The sequence below is a fragment of the Pecten maximus genome, chromosome 15 (assembly GCF_902652985.1).
Source record: "Pecten maximus chromosome 15, xPecMax1.1, whole genome shotgun sequence".
In the NCBI taxonomy this organism is placed as follows: Eukaryota; Metazoa; Mollusca; class Bivalvia; order Pectinida; family Pectinidae; genus Pecten; species Pecten maximus.
Genome location: NC_047029.1, coordinates 9,197,621 through 9,216,073, shown reverse-complemented (window position 1 = coordinate 9,216,073; position 18,453 = coordinate 9,197,621). Strand labels below are relative to the sequence as shown.

Genomic DNA, 18,453 nt, shown 5'->3' with positions numbered 1-18,453 from the left:
AATATCACTGTCTTGAGCTACTAATACTCTTGTATTTTGTCATGAAAATGATGGTTGTCTTTGATTTTTAGTTCTTATCACATTTAAATTGCGTCTATATTTGATCTGGTCTAATGAATGATGAAGAGGCTTATCTAATAGCCGTAAGCTAAGACCCGTTCAGTTACCAACTAAGGTAAGGTGATTTGACTTGTATGGTTTCTACTAGAAGGTGTGAAAATTTACCTGTGCTGATGACATTGGTCCTCTCGGCCTTAGTCCCTCAGTCGATGATTGGGGATGAAATTGTCCAGATTTCCACTTACCTCGAAGTTCATAAGAATATTTCAGGACGAAACAAACCTCATAATAAACAGGACTATGTTTTTCATGAGAAAATTCAGCATGATGCTAATATTCGTAGCATAAATATGAAGTGGAATTTAAAGAAATACCCCGGAAAACTTGGTATGAATATTATTGACATTTCAGTTGCATGGAGCAGTATACTCGACTCCTTCCACATACTTTCAGAGCTGGGTACAGGTATTTTTGCATGTGTTTAAAATCATAAATTGTATGCAGAAAGTGTTACTATATTCTACACATGTAAAAAGGCATAATTATTGCAGAACATGAATCCCGGAAACTTCCTTTTACAAATGAACATTTTTTTACGTATTTTGCAATTGTTTCGTAATAAATTTTGCAAATAACCATAAACCTCGGACAGTTCGAATCGGCGGACAGTTCTAAAACGTTGTTTTTTTTTTAAATACAAACAACATTTTTCTATATATTGATAGTTCGAACATTAATCGTTTATATTTAATCCATTCCCCCCCCCCCCCCCCCCCCCCCCCGACAAACTCCATTGAAAGCTCGCAGGGAACGGCAACGAGAAAAGGAAAACTGCATAGACTTTGACCAACAGACACGTTTTAAGGATAATGGGTCATATGCGTGATGATTGCAGTACGTCTTGCAGAAAAAACATGAGTTGATGTCACGGATTTTAGCAAGTTTTCAAATTTTTTTTAAATGTGTAAAAGCAACTTTTAGACCCCCAAAATGTATTTGTAACACGCGATCAGTACGAGGCTGAAAGTCAAACTAAAAAAATCGTACGTGTATTGTCATATACGATGTTCTCTTAACATTTTTATTGTTTAATTACGAACAAACCTCCATTCATTATTGTCAATCAAGGCGTTATCTGTACACCTGTGCCCCTCACACTAGATAGGACAGGCCCCGCGGGGTGTCCCGGTAAAGTTGAAAGGATCGGTCGCCCGGTCGTCCCAATGTAGCAGCGAGTAATTTTGAGTGTCAAATAAGCTTGCTAGATATTGGAACTGATTAATAACTTTTTAAACGAAAAACAATACTTGAAATAACATGTATTTTTTAAAACATATCATTTCAATATTTTTACAACATACATTATATATGACTTACAAATTCATGTTTTAAATTCACATTATTTTTAGATGTCTTTTTAGTAATTGGATGAACCAGAGACATACATACTAAATAAGTATAAAGTATAAAGGTCTCTTAATGAACATAGATAGATTTGATAATACTTTAATATTGCATAATGATAATAATTCTTTAATTTATGATTAGATGGGTTACATGTGAACTAGGCATATACTTTTTACGAATTTGACTGACGTATATATTTGAACATAAAAATAAATCATGAAACTCGCATCCAACCCCAGTAAAACATAGCGGACAAATTCCATTTTCACGAGACGTTTCGGTCCATCGCCCTGTCTCGAATGAATTTTTTTTTATTGGCAACATGCACCATTAAAGATGAGCCCGCCCAACCCGTAAAAATCCACTACCAGTTTCAGTATCTGAAGTAAAATATACATACAGTAAAAAATATACTTTAACTACAATAAATGAAGAAATAAACAATAAAGATCAGATCACATTTTCGTCGCAGATAACCTCAAATTCGTACCCCTCATTGAATCAGTCAGGATGTAACCTGCAAAATAAATAAATCACGTTATGTACACTTATGACACTGTTATATATTAAAGCAGCCAGATTGTTGAGCACACAAAAATATCAATTAAGTTTGAGTTGTAGTTAAGCACCAAATATAACGCAAGACGACCAATTTTTTTTTTTATTGTCTGAAGTTCTGCGGACACAGCGCCATCTACTGAAGGTGAAAGGTCATCAAGGACGACACGGATAGTCCGTGCCCGTGTCGTCGTGATTAGTCTACTAATACACACAAAAAAGTCAAATATGATTTTCCAGTATAAGGCCCACAATTCAGCAAGATATAACGTACAAAACTACTCCCAACAATGTTAGAGGTTTTACACGGCGAGATACTTTTGACAGGCGCCGTGTAACAGTCGGCAAAATAATATCCGATAGAAAAAGAGCCGACCAGCGGCCTCTTATGTTTTAGGAGTAGTACAAAACTAGATCTGCCAAGATTCATGTGTCACTTCGTACGTAACAAATTTGGTGCTTTCGATCTGTGTACGTGTGTCCCGACACATGCCGATCACGAACAGTTATCACCAGTAAAAATACTGTATAAAGAAACAACATAACACAACTTTGCGAGAGACATTTAATAATTCCGTGGTATTGTTCTACAGGATACTTTTAATCTATTAATCAACACATCAATGTCCCCGGCTAAACGTGAAAAAAAAAAAGAAAACAAACACTACCATAAATCAGTTGATACACATTTAATTGTCAGAGCTTTGATTCAGCCAGATCACAGTGTTCACAAGTTTACTTGCCGATCGTCAAGGTCACATTCTCGCTACACGCGTGATTACACACAGGTGAACGCGCTCACCCGTGACGTGGCTGCCACTTACCGATACGTCGCTGCAGCAAATGTAATTTTTCTATGGTAATAGAAAACAAACACTGTTACATCTTTGCGTGAAACGTTTAATAATTATATGGTACATGTATGTATGTTTCAATAGATGGTCAATATTATGATTTTGAGTTAACACGTTTCATTGAAGCCACAAATCCACTTACCTATACGGAACTGCAATACGTAACTATAATAGACATTTTCTTCGCATCCATGTCTTCAATGGGAAAATAATAATAAAAAATAATAACAAATAATAATAATAACAAACGCCATTAAATATTTTGGTGAGATGTTTAATAATTCTGACACAAGCACATATTTTTAATCAACAAATATACTTACCATCACGTAAATAGTATTTGTTTTTATAGATAAATAAAAGTATTTAAAAAAATGAAACTTTTCTTTTAATTATATATTTTTTGGTGAATAAAGTACAATTAAAACTTAATTATTTTTTGTTTTATTTGAATTATTACTGAAATAGATTTTTTATAAACCTTTTAACAAATAAAACTTGTATCACAGTTTTCTTCCTGAAATTGTGATTAAATGTCTTACATGGGTTAAGCATAATTTGTAAAAGCATCTTTTTATTTTTTTATTTTTAATCTGCTCAGCCTCTAGGGGTTTTATTTGTATATGCTAATCCTGTTTTCATATTTGCCGCCAAAATGTAACAGGAATGATTTACGCTTCCCATCCTGTCAAATGCACTGCAGAGGTCATGCACATGTAAGGTTATTCAGGTTAACAACAAAATGGCTGCCGCCTGTTTTGGCATGCTGCAAACTAGGCCTACTTACGATCTCATTCTTGTGTATACATGATTTAAAGTTAACACAAACATATGTTACATTTATTTGTTGGGATCGGAATCTACTATAGCTTACTTATTTAAATTATTAAAATGTGATTGCTAAGAACAAAGAGCAGATCGGCCGCTAGGCCTACAGGTAGGTACAGTGTATACGGAAATAAAGAACTTGAACTTGAACTTCACCTGTGCCCCATGGCAATCGGCAGCGGCAGTTGGATTAGTCACAGTTGAGTGGCTGTTTTAATTGACCCCTAGGGGAATTCTACTAATTAGTGTCACTGACCATAGCAAATAAACCCTTTGTTGAGCCTGGGTATTGGACAACAGATAGACTAATTACAGTGGTGGTCAAAATGTGAAGCACGGCATGCAAAAATCGTGCGTCAAATTAAATTTTGCTGCGTCATTGAACCGAGGTCTCGGGTTTATGGATGCCCTGCTCAGGGTGTGCCGAATGCATGCATGGTACACAGCCGTGCCATGATCTGTGTGAATTTTACCGGGCCACTGTGATGTTTACCGACGTTGTGTGATTTTTAGGGAACCTATGTGAATTATGAAAATTTGTGTGATTTTTAGCGAACGTGTGTGAATAACAAAAACCTTGTGTGATTTTTAGTGGAATGTGTTCAAAATCTACACTGGGGCGAGGAAAATTACACATTTCTAATCCCTAGTGTGTTTTAACACTAAATTTCCACATATATGTTGAATTATTTTTGTGCTCTGAAGCAAATCCATCATTTCATTACACACCATAAGTATCATACTCTATTCATACTGTTGTTGTTGATCCTTTTAACACGACATTTTTTCAGCATTTGGTAGAGCTTTGTTATGAGAAAATTGTTGGACCAATTATTTTTTCCTGTACAAGAACAAACAGTCAAGGGTACGAAGGTGTTTTAGTAATTAAAAGTTGATTCCCGCAGAACTACGAGTAGATGTAATTTGGATGCAAAGGTTTGAAATCATTGCAGAAATATATTATTTTAATATTGTTTCCTTACAAGGGTTTTATTGATGTCTGCGAGATATACATGTTCATTTTTCAAGATTTTTCATATTTTGGTATCATTTCAAACTGCGCCATGCAGTGTGTTCAGTGTGAATATGGAACAAAAATGAGATAATCAGACTGATGAAGGACTACTATTACTCAGGTTTTATGAACAGTAGTCGTAAATTAGACGTGAAAGAAACTTATTCTACATAGATGTTATAGTGTAAAAGGAACGTGTCGGTGTGGCTCTTTGCTTTTGTATTAGAGTATGAAATATCTAACGGTCTCTGGTCTATAAAGTCAGCTGTGAGCTGTAGATACTAATGAGGTGTAGCTTGGTTGGGGTTAAGTGGTCAGTTATTACGTAACTGGAACTCGGTATTTTGTATGATACAGTTTTTACAGTGTTTGATTCCATATAGTCATATCACCAACTTAAAGACAACTCGACCATATACATGAAGTAGATTTTCAATGAAAAAAAAAAGACATTCTCAAAGAGTGCGTTTTGGGATTGGGTGGTTTTGTTTGTACTGTTAATACAAAGCACCCTTGTATCATGGACCAGAGAGGAGGCTAGGAGGAGGTATTATTGTGATTTATGTAATCAGATTGTGATTAGATATATATTAACGTAATATTGAATAATTTTCACTATCTTGAGAATTTTCATACAGAATCATTTGGTGTGTTTGATCAATCATTTGTTTGTAGATAGATTATGTAGGAGGCATTATCCTATGTGTGAAAGTATTGTGTGATTTTATATGAAAGTAATAAAAGTGGAAAGAAACGCATCTCTTCATTTATCTTTTGTATATGGTGTTAATTTATTTGGATCCATCAGCAGTCAGCTAGAAAAAACAGTTTTCAAAAACAATGAAAGTATGTCATCAGAACGTATTGTTAATGATAACAAAATTGGAGAGTACATGGCTCAAAGGAAGTTGTAGATTGCATAAAGATGGCTAGGTTGCCCCTGTACATCACAATTTGGCAAATAACTGAGTCTACCACTGATTTTGAAAGTATATGCACAGATTATGAATTTGTGTTGAAACTTAATTTCATCTGAGATGAAGTCTCCGATCACCTTTTGTCAGGTGTGTGTTGTGTGTCGTACACAATTTAATTTTTGACTTCTCAATAGCCAAGAACCATGATATTGACCAGTAACATGTTGGATGAAAGGCTACCAGAGTTATTCAAATGAATGACCTTGACCTACTTTCAAGGCCACTTGGGTGAAATATGTTAAAATCTTTAAACAAGTTCTCAAAAATGAAGAGGCTCGGTGTCATGATATTGGGCGGGAAGCATTATGGGATGAAGGACTATGAAAGGTATTCATATGAATTACCTTGATGTACTTTCAAGGTCAAATGTGTTAAAATACCCCGTATTTAAACGACTTCTCAATAATCAAGAGGCCCCGAGTCGCATCACAGGTCAAATTCTTTAATATCTTTAAAAAACTTCTCAATAACCAGGATGATGACATTGGAACATTGGCATGCTTGAATAATAGACGACCTACCTTCAAGGTCAAACTGGTCATAGCACACCGCTTTGACTGCTGTGTGTATACTATACACCTTATACACAAGCTACCTGTATCAATTGCACTGATCACAGCACAGCTTGACAAGAATGTTTGCCAATTATTTATCTAAAACATTAAAAATGCTTCTCACACCTTAATGGACTGGGGAGGGGGCAGGGCCTCAAAAGTGGAACTCTAGCTAAAACTTTTATTAAAAAAACTCATTCTTAATGGATTTCAGCAAAAGGTTTAAAACCATATTTGGGAAGGGCAATCATATACTGTTTTATAAACGAGACTGGGTCAGACCTTTGGAAAGAGGGATGGGGTCTCAAAAGGAAAATGGCTGGTTTCAACCATTTAGACTGAAGGGACAAAGGGGAGGGGCCACAAAAGGGGAAACCACTCCATTACAAAAGGCAACAATAGATCACAAGATTAATGTGTGTACCTGCTATCTTTAATGGACATACGGACACAGCCTAATTTAATATTCCACGCAAACACGTTTCACTGGGGATAAAAACAAAATGGACGATGGACAGAACATAACTATTAAAGTTTCTCAGAAAGATCATAATTGACCTTTGCCAGATTTCTGATGTACCGGCTTCCAAATGATTAATAGTGGAAAAAAGATGAGAAAATATCAGACATTGATCCAATAAAGATCATTCAATGGTGGATGCAGGTGAGGACAATGCCAATTGCCAAGCTTCCCTCAGCAACCTATACTTAGTATTCGTGCACTGAATTTCCCTGTAACCAGAAATTCCAATGCCAAAGAAATTTGTATAAAATTCCTTCACTCCTTGATGAGTTGAATTCCAAAGGTTTCTTATGTCCTAGTATTGCTAATTTTACTCTTGTCCTTTTGTTCCGCGATCCTCAACACTTCAGAACTGATGCTAACTATTTAAAATTCCTTTGACCATTCTGGATTAGTAGTTTTAGCACACCATGCTAATCACTCTTCATCTGGTGTCCTGCATCTGTCATTTAACAATTCTTGTTATCGCTATTTCTCATAATTCTTCAGAAAATTCATGGATCTTTCTCAAATTTTATCTTCAGGTTCTCCTCCTTGGTACCTAGTTGTGCATGTTTTATATCGAGACTGATTGGGGAAAAAGCCGACAGAGGCAATTTGGAATTTTGAAGTTTATTATCACAACCAGGTCAACCCTTGTAATTTTTTACTGAAGACATGGTTATGCCAATACAAATCAAAGTTGGTCAGAATTAAATAAGTCAACTGACCAAACATCAAGGTCAAAGTTAGTCGATCAGTCCAAATGTCAAGGTCAACATTTGAATTTTTTCACCGGTGAACATTTTGCTTTGACATTATGAAGCAAAGTTGGTCAAAAATTAAGCAAGGAGTCAACTGACCAAAGGTCAAGATCTCTGGATAAAGGATCAATTCAAATTTTGTATTTTTCATCCACGAACATTTTGTTATGAAGCAAAGCTGATCAGAATTATATAAAGACTGGATCTAGAACTGGACGTTTGGGCCCAAATGTTAGCACAACGTGGATCCCTGACAATGACCCTGGATGCTAATTGGGGAGGTATTTAGGATTTAAATACATGTCAATCAAAGCTTACAAATGATTTCTATAATAACATTGCTGTTAGCCCAGTATATATATGGAGATGGAAGGAAACAAGATTACATCATAGTACATGTATAATACATTTTTTTTTGCATTTGTAATGTACCATCAACCTCAGCGATATAGACAGATATGGCCTCTATGATTCAGGTAAATATATAGTCATACAAAACTAAGCCATAAAATAGTCAATAAAATTTTAATATTACACATGAAAGAGAAATAATATACATCTGGATGACAACTTTGTACTAAAAAGTTATTTCTATCACATGGTCTGCATGGTTTTCATAGATTACAGTTGTTGCCATTCATGACATGGTGTTTTTTGTCACTTGTAGATTTGAATCTACCACATTAACTAGTTCAGACACACAAGCCCTCCACTGTTGATTTGATAAGCCAGGTGAAGCAATGATAACATGATGATGAAGTCCAACTCACTGCCACAAGAGACTGCAAAAAGAATGTCATCATCATATACCATGTACATTTACATAATAATTATAAAATATGAAATTGAATTTTAAAAATTTATAGATATGGAACTCCATCCATTTCTACATTCAACCCGATTTATATTTCTATAATTATATATACAAAAATGTAATAGGTCTGTGGTAAATACCTGATATCATTTTGGTCACAGGGGCTTGAAATGTCGCTATGACAGAATGAAACCTTTAACCCTGTGGTCCAACCCCCAGATCACTTATAACTGACAAAGACAGGAACACTTCCTTTCAGACCCTGTGGTTAAAGGTTTCAATTAAGAGGTTGTATGAATGCGCCAAGCCTCTGTGATTTATATATTACAACCAGTACTTACTTTATTTTAAGTTTAAACTCTGAGTCTCAAATGAAAGATTTTGCTCTGTAATTGTAAACCAGGTCTTTGTTTTTCCTACAAATTTAAATGTAAATATTTGAAAATATGCATACCTCTGCCAGGTCAGATCTGGCATTCCTTCATCAGCCCCATTTTTGAAACCTACAAAAAATAATTATATTTATAAAACCTGTATTGTAATATAGATCTAGTACATGTATTGTAGACTGTAGATGTCTTATATAATTATAGCTACATCAGCACAAGTGACTGTGAAGTGTGCAGTTCAATGCTACCTATATAGCTAGTACAAATAATCTTATCCTGTCTCCTTCGTTCCGACTGACAGGGTAAGAAAAAGGTTGAATAGACCATAATTGAGCATGACAGCCTGCAGTAAACCACAAGTGCAGGGTTTTCAAAGTCTGCTGGCGTGGTTGCGTACTTGGGCACAAGACACTTTATCCTATTTGATCTTGATAGCATGCAAAAGGCCTCCAATATATTTGCTATATGATTATTTATTTTTTAAGTTTTGTTACACTGGCCGTCACATCATCAATATATAGTCAAGTAAATCAACAAGGGATCCAGCAGGTGACCTTGATTTAAAGCAATTTCAGAAGTCAAAACACTATTTCTCAGAACTTATGCCAAAGAGACATATGTTCCTTCAAACCCAAGAGTCGAATTAGCCTGAGTTTCCTCTGGTCCCGACACCATTTCATTTAAAATCTTGAACTCTGAAGTAAACTTTCAGTTCCGACAGTAAGAAATTGAATATACATATATACTATTATCTCGAATAATCGGGATATCTCGAAGGTTTTTTAATGGTTCCATTGACTTCGAAATAACGAGGTTCGACAGTATTTATAATGAAAATAATTTATTCAAGTGCCTGCAACCCTTGGCAGTCCATACGACCTTGACTGACGAAATAATGACTATCTGCAAACCTTTCTATTCTGAAAAAAACTCCACTTCATCACATATCTTACTTTCCGACACTTCTACCAAAATGACAATAGAGATTTCGAAACGACAAGAGAAATTTTAATAAGAAGTAACGGTTAATTATGATGATCTGCAATTTGCATCCCTTTGGGTGGTCATCAGGTGATGGGGCTTAAGGTAGACCTTAACACAGGCATCTGCATCTAGTTAGCATTTATAGAAAAAAATCCCTCTACTTCTACCAAACAGTTGATATATGCTATTTTGTTCTATAAATACTATAAACATGCAGACAACCCGCAAATGCCTGTGCTGAGATCGCCAGCACGCGGATGCATTTGTTGACAAATTGAAATACATACCTAGATATATCACAGCTGGAATGAAACCATATTGAAATGTCACCCTTGCACAATTTAAAACTGTTGATACTCTCTTTTTCATCTCGGGACTCATCTTGGACTCGTAGGATCTATTATAACCTCCAAGGAATCAAGCATGTGCACAAAATCAGAAAGGAAGCTAACTATTTGATGTAAACGGTCTCACTAGTTACCGACAAGAGCCGACAAGAGCCGACAAGAAACTAGATTTACCGACAAGAGCCGACAAGAAGTTAGAATTACCGACAAGAAGCCGACAAGAAAGGAAATGAGAGATAAAATAGTTTTTATTTATTAATACAATGTATGATTTGTTAATTTTTTCTATTTTTGAATATTTTGTGGTCTGATATAATGGTTTTGACAGGTAATATTGAGCCGACAAGAACATAGATTTACCGACAAGAGGCTGGAATTACCGACAAGAAAGTAAATAAAAGATGAAACACATTTCATTTATTAATACTATGTTTGATTTGTTCATTTATTACTTTTTTATTATCTATTTTGATTCTTTTGTGGTCTAATGTAATGTTGTCGACAAGTAATATTGAGCCGACAAGAAAAAATAGATCTACCGACAAGAGGCTGGAATTACCGACAAGAAAGTAAATAAAAGATGAAACACATTTCATTTATTAATACTATGTTTGATTTGTTCATTTATTACTTTTTTATTATCTATTTTGATTCTTTTGTGGTCTAATGTAATGTTGTCGACAAGTAATATTGAGCCGACAAGAAAAAATAGATTTACCGACAAGAGGCTGGAATTACCGACAAGAAAGTAAATAAAAGATGAAACACATTTCATTTATTAATACTATGTTTGATTTGTTCATTTATTAGTTATTTATTATCTATTTTGATTCTTTTGGGGTCTAATGTAATATTGAGCCGACAAGAAAAAATAGATCTACCGACAAGAGGCTGGAATTACCGACAAGATGACGATAAGAGACAAAGTATGTATATATTATTCTTTATTTCTTTGTTTTGTTTTGTTTTCATGTATTTGTTTTGTAGAACTCCTAGCCATGCATTTTGTCAACTATAAATACATGTTACCAGACCTCACGACGTGGACGTGGTTCTACTTCGAGGTCCTAATGATTTTTTGTTTTTGTTTTTTGTTTGTTTTTTGTTTTTTTTTTGTTTTTTTTTCAAATATGTACATATATACAAACGGTCCCACCAATCAAAAGCATTCGAAGATAATCATATTCTGTTGGTGAATGTTTTTGGTTTCAACAGTCAAATATTCCACCACTAACGGTCCCACCAGACTCACTGAAGTTTTTGTTTTTTAAGCGATAGAGTTTTTGCATTTTTTGTGCGTTTTCTTTGCCCAGGTTTACGTGCCAAAGATTGAGTTTGTGGGATTGTGAGACCACCATCCGTTGATGTAGTGGACTCTTCTTGTCTTTCACGTCTGATCCCATGACTTAGGAATCTTTGCAGTAGATAAGCTTTCTCTTTTTCATTCTTAATCTGCCAGAGCGATTTAGAACATTGGAGACTGCTTAGTGATGGACTTAACTCGAAGTCCCCATGGCCATATAATGCACCATGTATCAAACTTTCTTGTAGCTGTGCTTCTCGCAATATTTTTGTGATCAACTCTGGCAGTTTCTCAGGCTTCCAATCTTGATTTAGTTTCAAGATATGATTGATCGATTCGCAATTATTATTTTTCCACTGCAAAGGGATTCTTCGGTCATTTTTTCGTGCACCGTAAACATATTCCTTTATGGTAGGAATGACCTTATCTGTAAGGTATGGGCCAACAAGGTCTTCGTACTTTCGCTCAACTTCAGTGACCTTTGTGGTGAAATCGACCGTTGTGTCTGCCTCTATCAGACCACATTCACCAAACAGATCAGAAATGACTTGTTTCGAGTCTCGATCATTCACGCCCACTTTGCATCGCAAATGCCTGGATACATTTTCACTTAAGTGCCGTGTGCACAATGTCAGCTCTGAATCGGGAAAACTAGACTTTATCGCTTTCACGATAGCCTTTTCCTCATCTGAACCAATCACTAGATTGTTCACACTCAACTTTGTGTCAGGAATTGAACCCATTTACTGGTGGATACACTGATTGAATCGGACAACCAAGTACTGATGCTGCGGCAAGCATCGTCCATGCCGATGAGAATGACTTGTTTTTTGCGGCATCTCTACAGGCTTCATCGTAAGATGGTGAGACAAGACTTATAGACGTATGGTCATTAGTATCGTACAACGATTTGTTCTGGACCATCTCTATACAAGTCAGTACTCTTAGCATGGACGATAGACTCTCATTGCCAGTAATGTCCATTGACAAAGCATTAAAGAGACAGTTTCCATTACCTGATACTTTTACAGGTTTTCTGTCGTTAACCGACATTCTATGCTCATCCAAAATTTGTTTAGCTACATCGTCTTCGACGAAGCAACTTTGAGCGGAATATGTATAACTTGTCTCATTAATTACTTGAGTCAACTTTTCATTCCTGAGCAATACTTTCTCTACATCAGTGCCCTCGGTCAGCAAATTTCTGCCACCATACATTTCTAGCCTTTTTAGAGAAAGGTCGTAATCAAATTTCTTATCGCTTGTCTGACAACATTTGGTACAAATAAAGTCACAATTTTGACTTTGTCTCAAGATGGAAAATTGAGATGTTGTCACATTCTCACATCGGTTGTGAAACCACGTCTCACATTTCTCACAGAATACACACATTCGTGTGCAATTCTTTCCACATTTTCCACAAGGATATGCCATTTCCTTTATTCTATGTAATATATAGATAAATAAATTTCCCTTGCTCAAGGGGAAATAGTACTGAATACTTAATAGAGTTATATGTATATTCCCTTGCCCAAGGGGGAAATAGTACTAAGTACTTAATATAGGGTTTACACAAAATATCGAGTCCGTATCTGTGTATTCCCTTGCCAACGGGAAAATATTCGTATTGGTACAAAAATACCAGGTATTAGAGACTATATATATTCCCTTGCCCAAGGGGATAGTAAAATTGTATTTCAATATCCCGTGCCAACGGGGATCGTTTTGTCTTGATTCAAACAGTCGTACGAGTACTAATGCAAGAATCAAAGAATGTCTCTAGTGTGGTTAAATTTATAACTACATCGAAAAATGTCTGAAATTTCGACTTAACCAATCACAGACAATGAAATGACGCCAAGTGTTATTGGCTAGTCAAAAACTGAAATCTGAGAGATTGGTCCTTTAGGTTAAACGCGATGCCGCTTTTGAAGAATGTAACAAGTGAACTTTATGTATGTATAAGCATTGCTTCTTCATACAGACGAAAAACATGTGTATAAACATTTTGTCATGTCTAATAGTTCGTCGCGGTTCTTCAAAGACATTCAGTTCGGGTGCTGGTATTGTGTGTTTTCGCTGCATAGGAAGCCAGCCAGTTAAGTGTATACAGGTGCATATGAATTTGGTGTGTTGTTGTCATTGTGTAAGATTTCACTGGTCATTATTACTCTTGGCAGAAATTTGTGTATACAAGTTACCCGTGGGCGCGTGTGTCCCCTCAGGTCAATCGGCACGTGGCCCATGGGTGAAGGTATGATATTATAATTTCTAAATATGGGCCCGCCCACATCGCCAATTATTATTTTTCATTATCAGGTAGTTGGGGTTTGAATTAATTCATTGCAACAATTTCTAATAATCAATCTACACTAACTTATATAAAATAAAAATATATATCGTGATTTACTCTTTTTCAGTACGAAATTTGAAATATATCGGTAGTTATTATAATCAATACAAAATAAACATTGAAGTAATTCCATTATCATATCATTTAATCTTTCAAATATATACATATAATTAAATTGTTAATTGTTCAATTTGTCCAGTCCATATTATTTAATTAGTATACATACTATATATATATGTCGGCTTCTTGTCGGTAATTCTAACTTCTTGTCGGTTCCCGTTCAATGCAGAAACTAAGATACGGAAACAATTGTATCAATCATTTTCTATTAATGCAATCATTGTCACATATATATATTACTACATTGTACGTGTAATTAAATAAGTATAAATCGAGAAATAAATCGATCGTATTGTTAATTTTCTTGTCGGCTTCTTGTCGGTAGACTAATTATAACCTCTTGTCGGCAAATCATTTTTTCTTGTCGGCTTAATTAACAAGAAAACAATCCAAATAGATAATGAATAACTGATAAATGAACAAATCAAACATGGTTTTGATAAATAAAATGTATTTTATATTTTATTTTCTTTCTTGTCGGTAATTGCAGCCTCTTGTCTGTAGATCTTTTTTTCTTGTCGGCTCAATATTCCCTGTCGCCAACATTACATTAGACCACAAAATAATCCAAAGAGATAATAAATAACTAATAAATGAGCAAATCAAAGATAGTATTAATAAATAAAATGTGTTTATTTTCTTTCTTATCGGCTTCTTGTCGGTAATTCCAGCCTCTTGTCGGTAAATCTATGTTCTTGTCGGCTCAATATTACCTGTCAAAACCATTATATCAGACCACAAAATATTCAAAAATAGAAAAAATAATCAAATCATACATTGTATTGATAAATAAAAGCTTTTTTATTTCTCATTTTCTTTCTTGTCGGCTTCTTGTCGGTAATTCTAACTTCTTGTCGGCTTCTTGTCGGTAATTCTAACTTCTTGTCGGCTCTTGTCGGTAAATCTAGTTTCTTGTCGGCTCTTGTCGGTTCTTGTCGGTAACTAGTGAGACCCGATGTAAACAAGAAGCCGTATATCCGGACTAATATTCCGGACCGAAGTTTTATTTTAATTAAAATAATTGATTACATTTAAATGACTGATAGATACAAATAAATACAATGAAGAGAACACAGAGGCCCCATACAAAATTCTAGCTCTGTACTGCGTATTTCGATGAGGATACATAATATTATGCATTGAGACTTCCGAGAGGTTTGTAGACTTGAGGGCCGCACTCCGCTGTGATGTTGATAGAAGAATGCAAAAATATAAAACTTCTCAAAAATAACTTTTCAAAGGTTTCTCAAGCTCCAATTTTACTCTGTCTCGAATTTTCATGCTGCATAATAAACCAAGATAGGAAAAAGTTGGTATGAAATTTTTAATCGAAATTAATCATGGATGTTACTATTCAGAAATGTAAACTTAACTATTGAGAAATGCTCCAATGGTCTTCAACCTCTCGAAACTAAGTGTTTCTAGTTTTTCATAAATCAGTCGACATCTATCATGGAAACCGTGCTACTGGGAACAAGTACTCTTCCGAATCATCTGGACATGAGAAGCAGGAATGTAACTATCTAGAAATGGAAAGTTAGATATTGGTAAATCGAAATCCTCATGTTTACCTAAAGCTTAGTTGTAAGCTGTCCCTGCTGGTAAGTTGTAGGTTAAGATCGATGACTGACGATGTTGAGTCTGTAGTGTCCTTGAATTTAAGTTCTAGGTATATCCGATCTATAAACATTTTGTTATTGAAAAACAACAAAACAATATATCTATAGGTAAAACTTTGACTTTGACTTTGCAAGGTCACATTTTCTTGTGACCTCTACAATATTATCAGTCTCGTATAAAAACAAGTCGGCAGAGTGGGGCACGGATTGTTCTCCTAGTAATAGTCAATCATGATAGGGCCAAAAGTGTTGACATCTAGAAGTGAAGTTGAAGCAACCGGAAAAACAAGATGTAAATGTTAAAACCACTACTCGTCATATATTTATCTTTTACGAAATCCATGTATGAAGGTGTTAATCTCTTTCGTTTCTTTTCTACAACATGTATGTTCCCTTCTTCCCTAGTTATACATATTGGATTTTGAGACTTATCGAAAACAAAATGGACGGCTGGCGGCCATTTTGAATTTTGACAGGTTTAAGTATGTAACCGCTATTTCTCAGAAAGTAACGACTGGCTCTTTCTCAAATTTCACATGTAGGTTCCCCTGTGTCTCTAGTTGTGCATATTATATTTTGAGACTGATCGGGAAACAAATGGCCGATATGCGTACTCGACCGTTTTTTTTAAAGCTGGTTCACATGTATCTGGTGAACCAATGGACAGATTTGTTTTATTGGTGAAGAAGGTAAGGTCATATCTACATGAGATCCCGCTCACTTTTTATTACCGAGTGATTAAAAGGAAAGAAGGGAAAAGTAGGTATAGGACCAATACATATCACTCAATGGCTGGCGCTAAGATCCCTCTGGGATCTCTTGTTTACTCCCCAGGGTTTGTCGTTAACCTACATACCATGTCTATATTTTGATCATCGTGGCGCCGGTGTAACGTTGAAAATGGACCCCCTTGGAAAAAGGAACCCGGTTCCATTTTCAACGTTGAAAATGGAACCGGGATGCCGTGGAAAACGGAACCAAATATCAAATTTTCTTTACATACCCGTTGAAAATGGACCCCGTTGAAAAGTGACCAAATAAAATTATTGGATCTCGGTACCAGTTTATATTGTCATAGGCGTTGCGATAAGATATGCTTACATGATACAATGTATAAACGATATTGAAGGACATTGGTAAAATAAAATGGCCTGTGACCTCAGGTGACCTTTGATATCATATTAGGCTGTTATGAGAAGTGTATATATAAAATGTATATAATACTTATGTACATTGATTAACACTTTAACTCGTGACAACTAGTGACCAAGATAATGACCATTAGCATCACTTTAAATAAGATGTCCCTATACAAGTACACGATATTGATTGACGTTGATTAACAATTTGACCTTTGACCCTTGGTTACCCATATACTGACCTTTGCTATAACTCATCACTGTTATAAGATATTCATATGACATGTACACGATATTGATCGACATTGATTAACAATTTAACCTTTGACCTTTGGTGACCCAGATAATGACCTTTCGTATAACTGATCACCATTATAAGATATGCATATGAAATATATATGCCATTGGTCCAAATTAATTAAGAATTTGACCTGTGACCTTTGGTGACTCACATAATGACCTTTGCTATAACTTGTCACCGTTATAAGATATGCATATGAATTGTATACGACATTGGTCCATATTTATGAAGAATCTGCCTTGTGACCCTTTGTGTCCATTTTAATGAATTTGGTATAAACTTCAAACTGTTATATGATATGCATATTTTAATGTATACGACATTGATCGACATTGACCTTTGACCTTTGGTGACACATATAATGACATTTTGTATAAATTTTAACTATTATAAGCTATTCATAAAACATGGATAAGATATTGATCGACATAGATTTGTTCGATTCTGTTTTCGGTAAATTATTTATAAACCGAGATCAACTGTAACGTTTGAATATGGAACTGGTGTCATTTTGAAAATCTTATATGGAAAAGGGTTAATATGTTGTGGGGTCCATTTTCAACGTTGATTTTGGAACCGATGTCATTTTAAACTAATACTATGGATATAGGTCAGTATGTTGTAGGGTTCATTTTCAACGTTGAATATGGAACCGGGGTCTTTTTTAGGAAATGATATGGAAATGGGTCAGTATGTCGTGGGGTCCATTTTCAACGTTGAATATGAAACCGGGGTCATTTTCAGCAAATGATATGGAAATGGGTCAGTATGTCGTGGGGTCCATTTTCAACGCTGAATATGGAACTGGGTCATTTAAAAAATAATAATATGGAAATGGGTCAGTATGAACTGGGGTCCATTTTTGACGTTGAATATGGAACCGGGGTCTTTTTCAGCAAATGATATGGAAATGGGTCAGTATGTCGTGGGGTCCATTTTGAACGTTGAATATGGAACCGGGGTCATTTTTTAAAAAATATTATGGAAATGGGTCAGTATGTCGTGGGGTCCATTTTAAACGTTGAATATGGAACCGGAGTCATTCTTAGCTAATAATATAGAAATGGGTCAGTATGTTGTGGGGTCCATTTTCAACGTTGAATATGGAACGGGGTCATTTATAAAAATAATATGGAAATTGGTCAGTATGGTTTGGGGTCCATTATAGGACCAAAGATCACTTTTGCCCACTTTGTGGGGGTATGGGGTATATATATCAGAGCTCCTGCTCAGTTTATTTTTATTACTTTTGACATCATGTCTCGCATGCTTTGTAGTAACCAATTACATTAGGTCTCAAATTGTGCATAATTACTGATAACTGTCACCATATATTCATAGATGACAATGTCAGTTATTGAGCATTGTTGTTTCCTGGTGATTTAATATAGCATAATTATGCTACACAGTTATCGATGTTGATATGTCCCATGTTATACAATGTATATATATAATTACTTATGACATCATTTTCCATACTTAATGAATGTAATGATGACTTCATATCTCATTTACCAGATATGTATACAATGTATACTGTAGTTACCAATGACGCCACTGCTGAC

The 18,453-nt window shown here is 35.2% G+C and overlaps 1 long non-coding RNA gene across 1 annotated transcript; it reads right to left on the bottom strand.

Moving 5' to 3' along the window:
- Positions 1-8,030: 8,030 nt before the first annotated feature.
- Positions 8,031-10,172, bottom strand: LOC117344270. The gene is made up of 3 exons (XR_004536142.1): positions 9,994-10,172; positions 8,788-8,836; positions 8,031-8,301 (listed from the first exon to the last, which is right to left on the bottom strand). It is a non-coding gene; the product is annotated as an uncharacterized LOC117344270 (long non-coding RNA).
- Between the last annotated feature and the right edge of the window lie 8,281 nt (positions 10,173-18,453).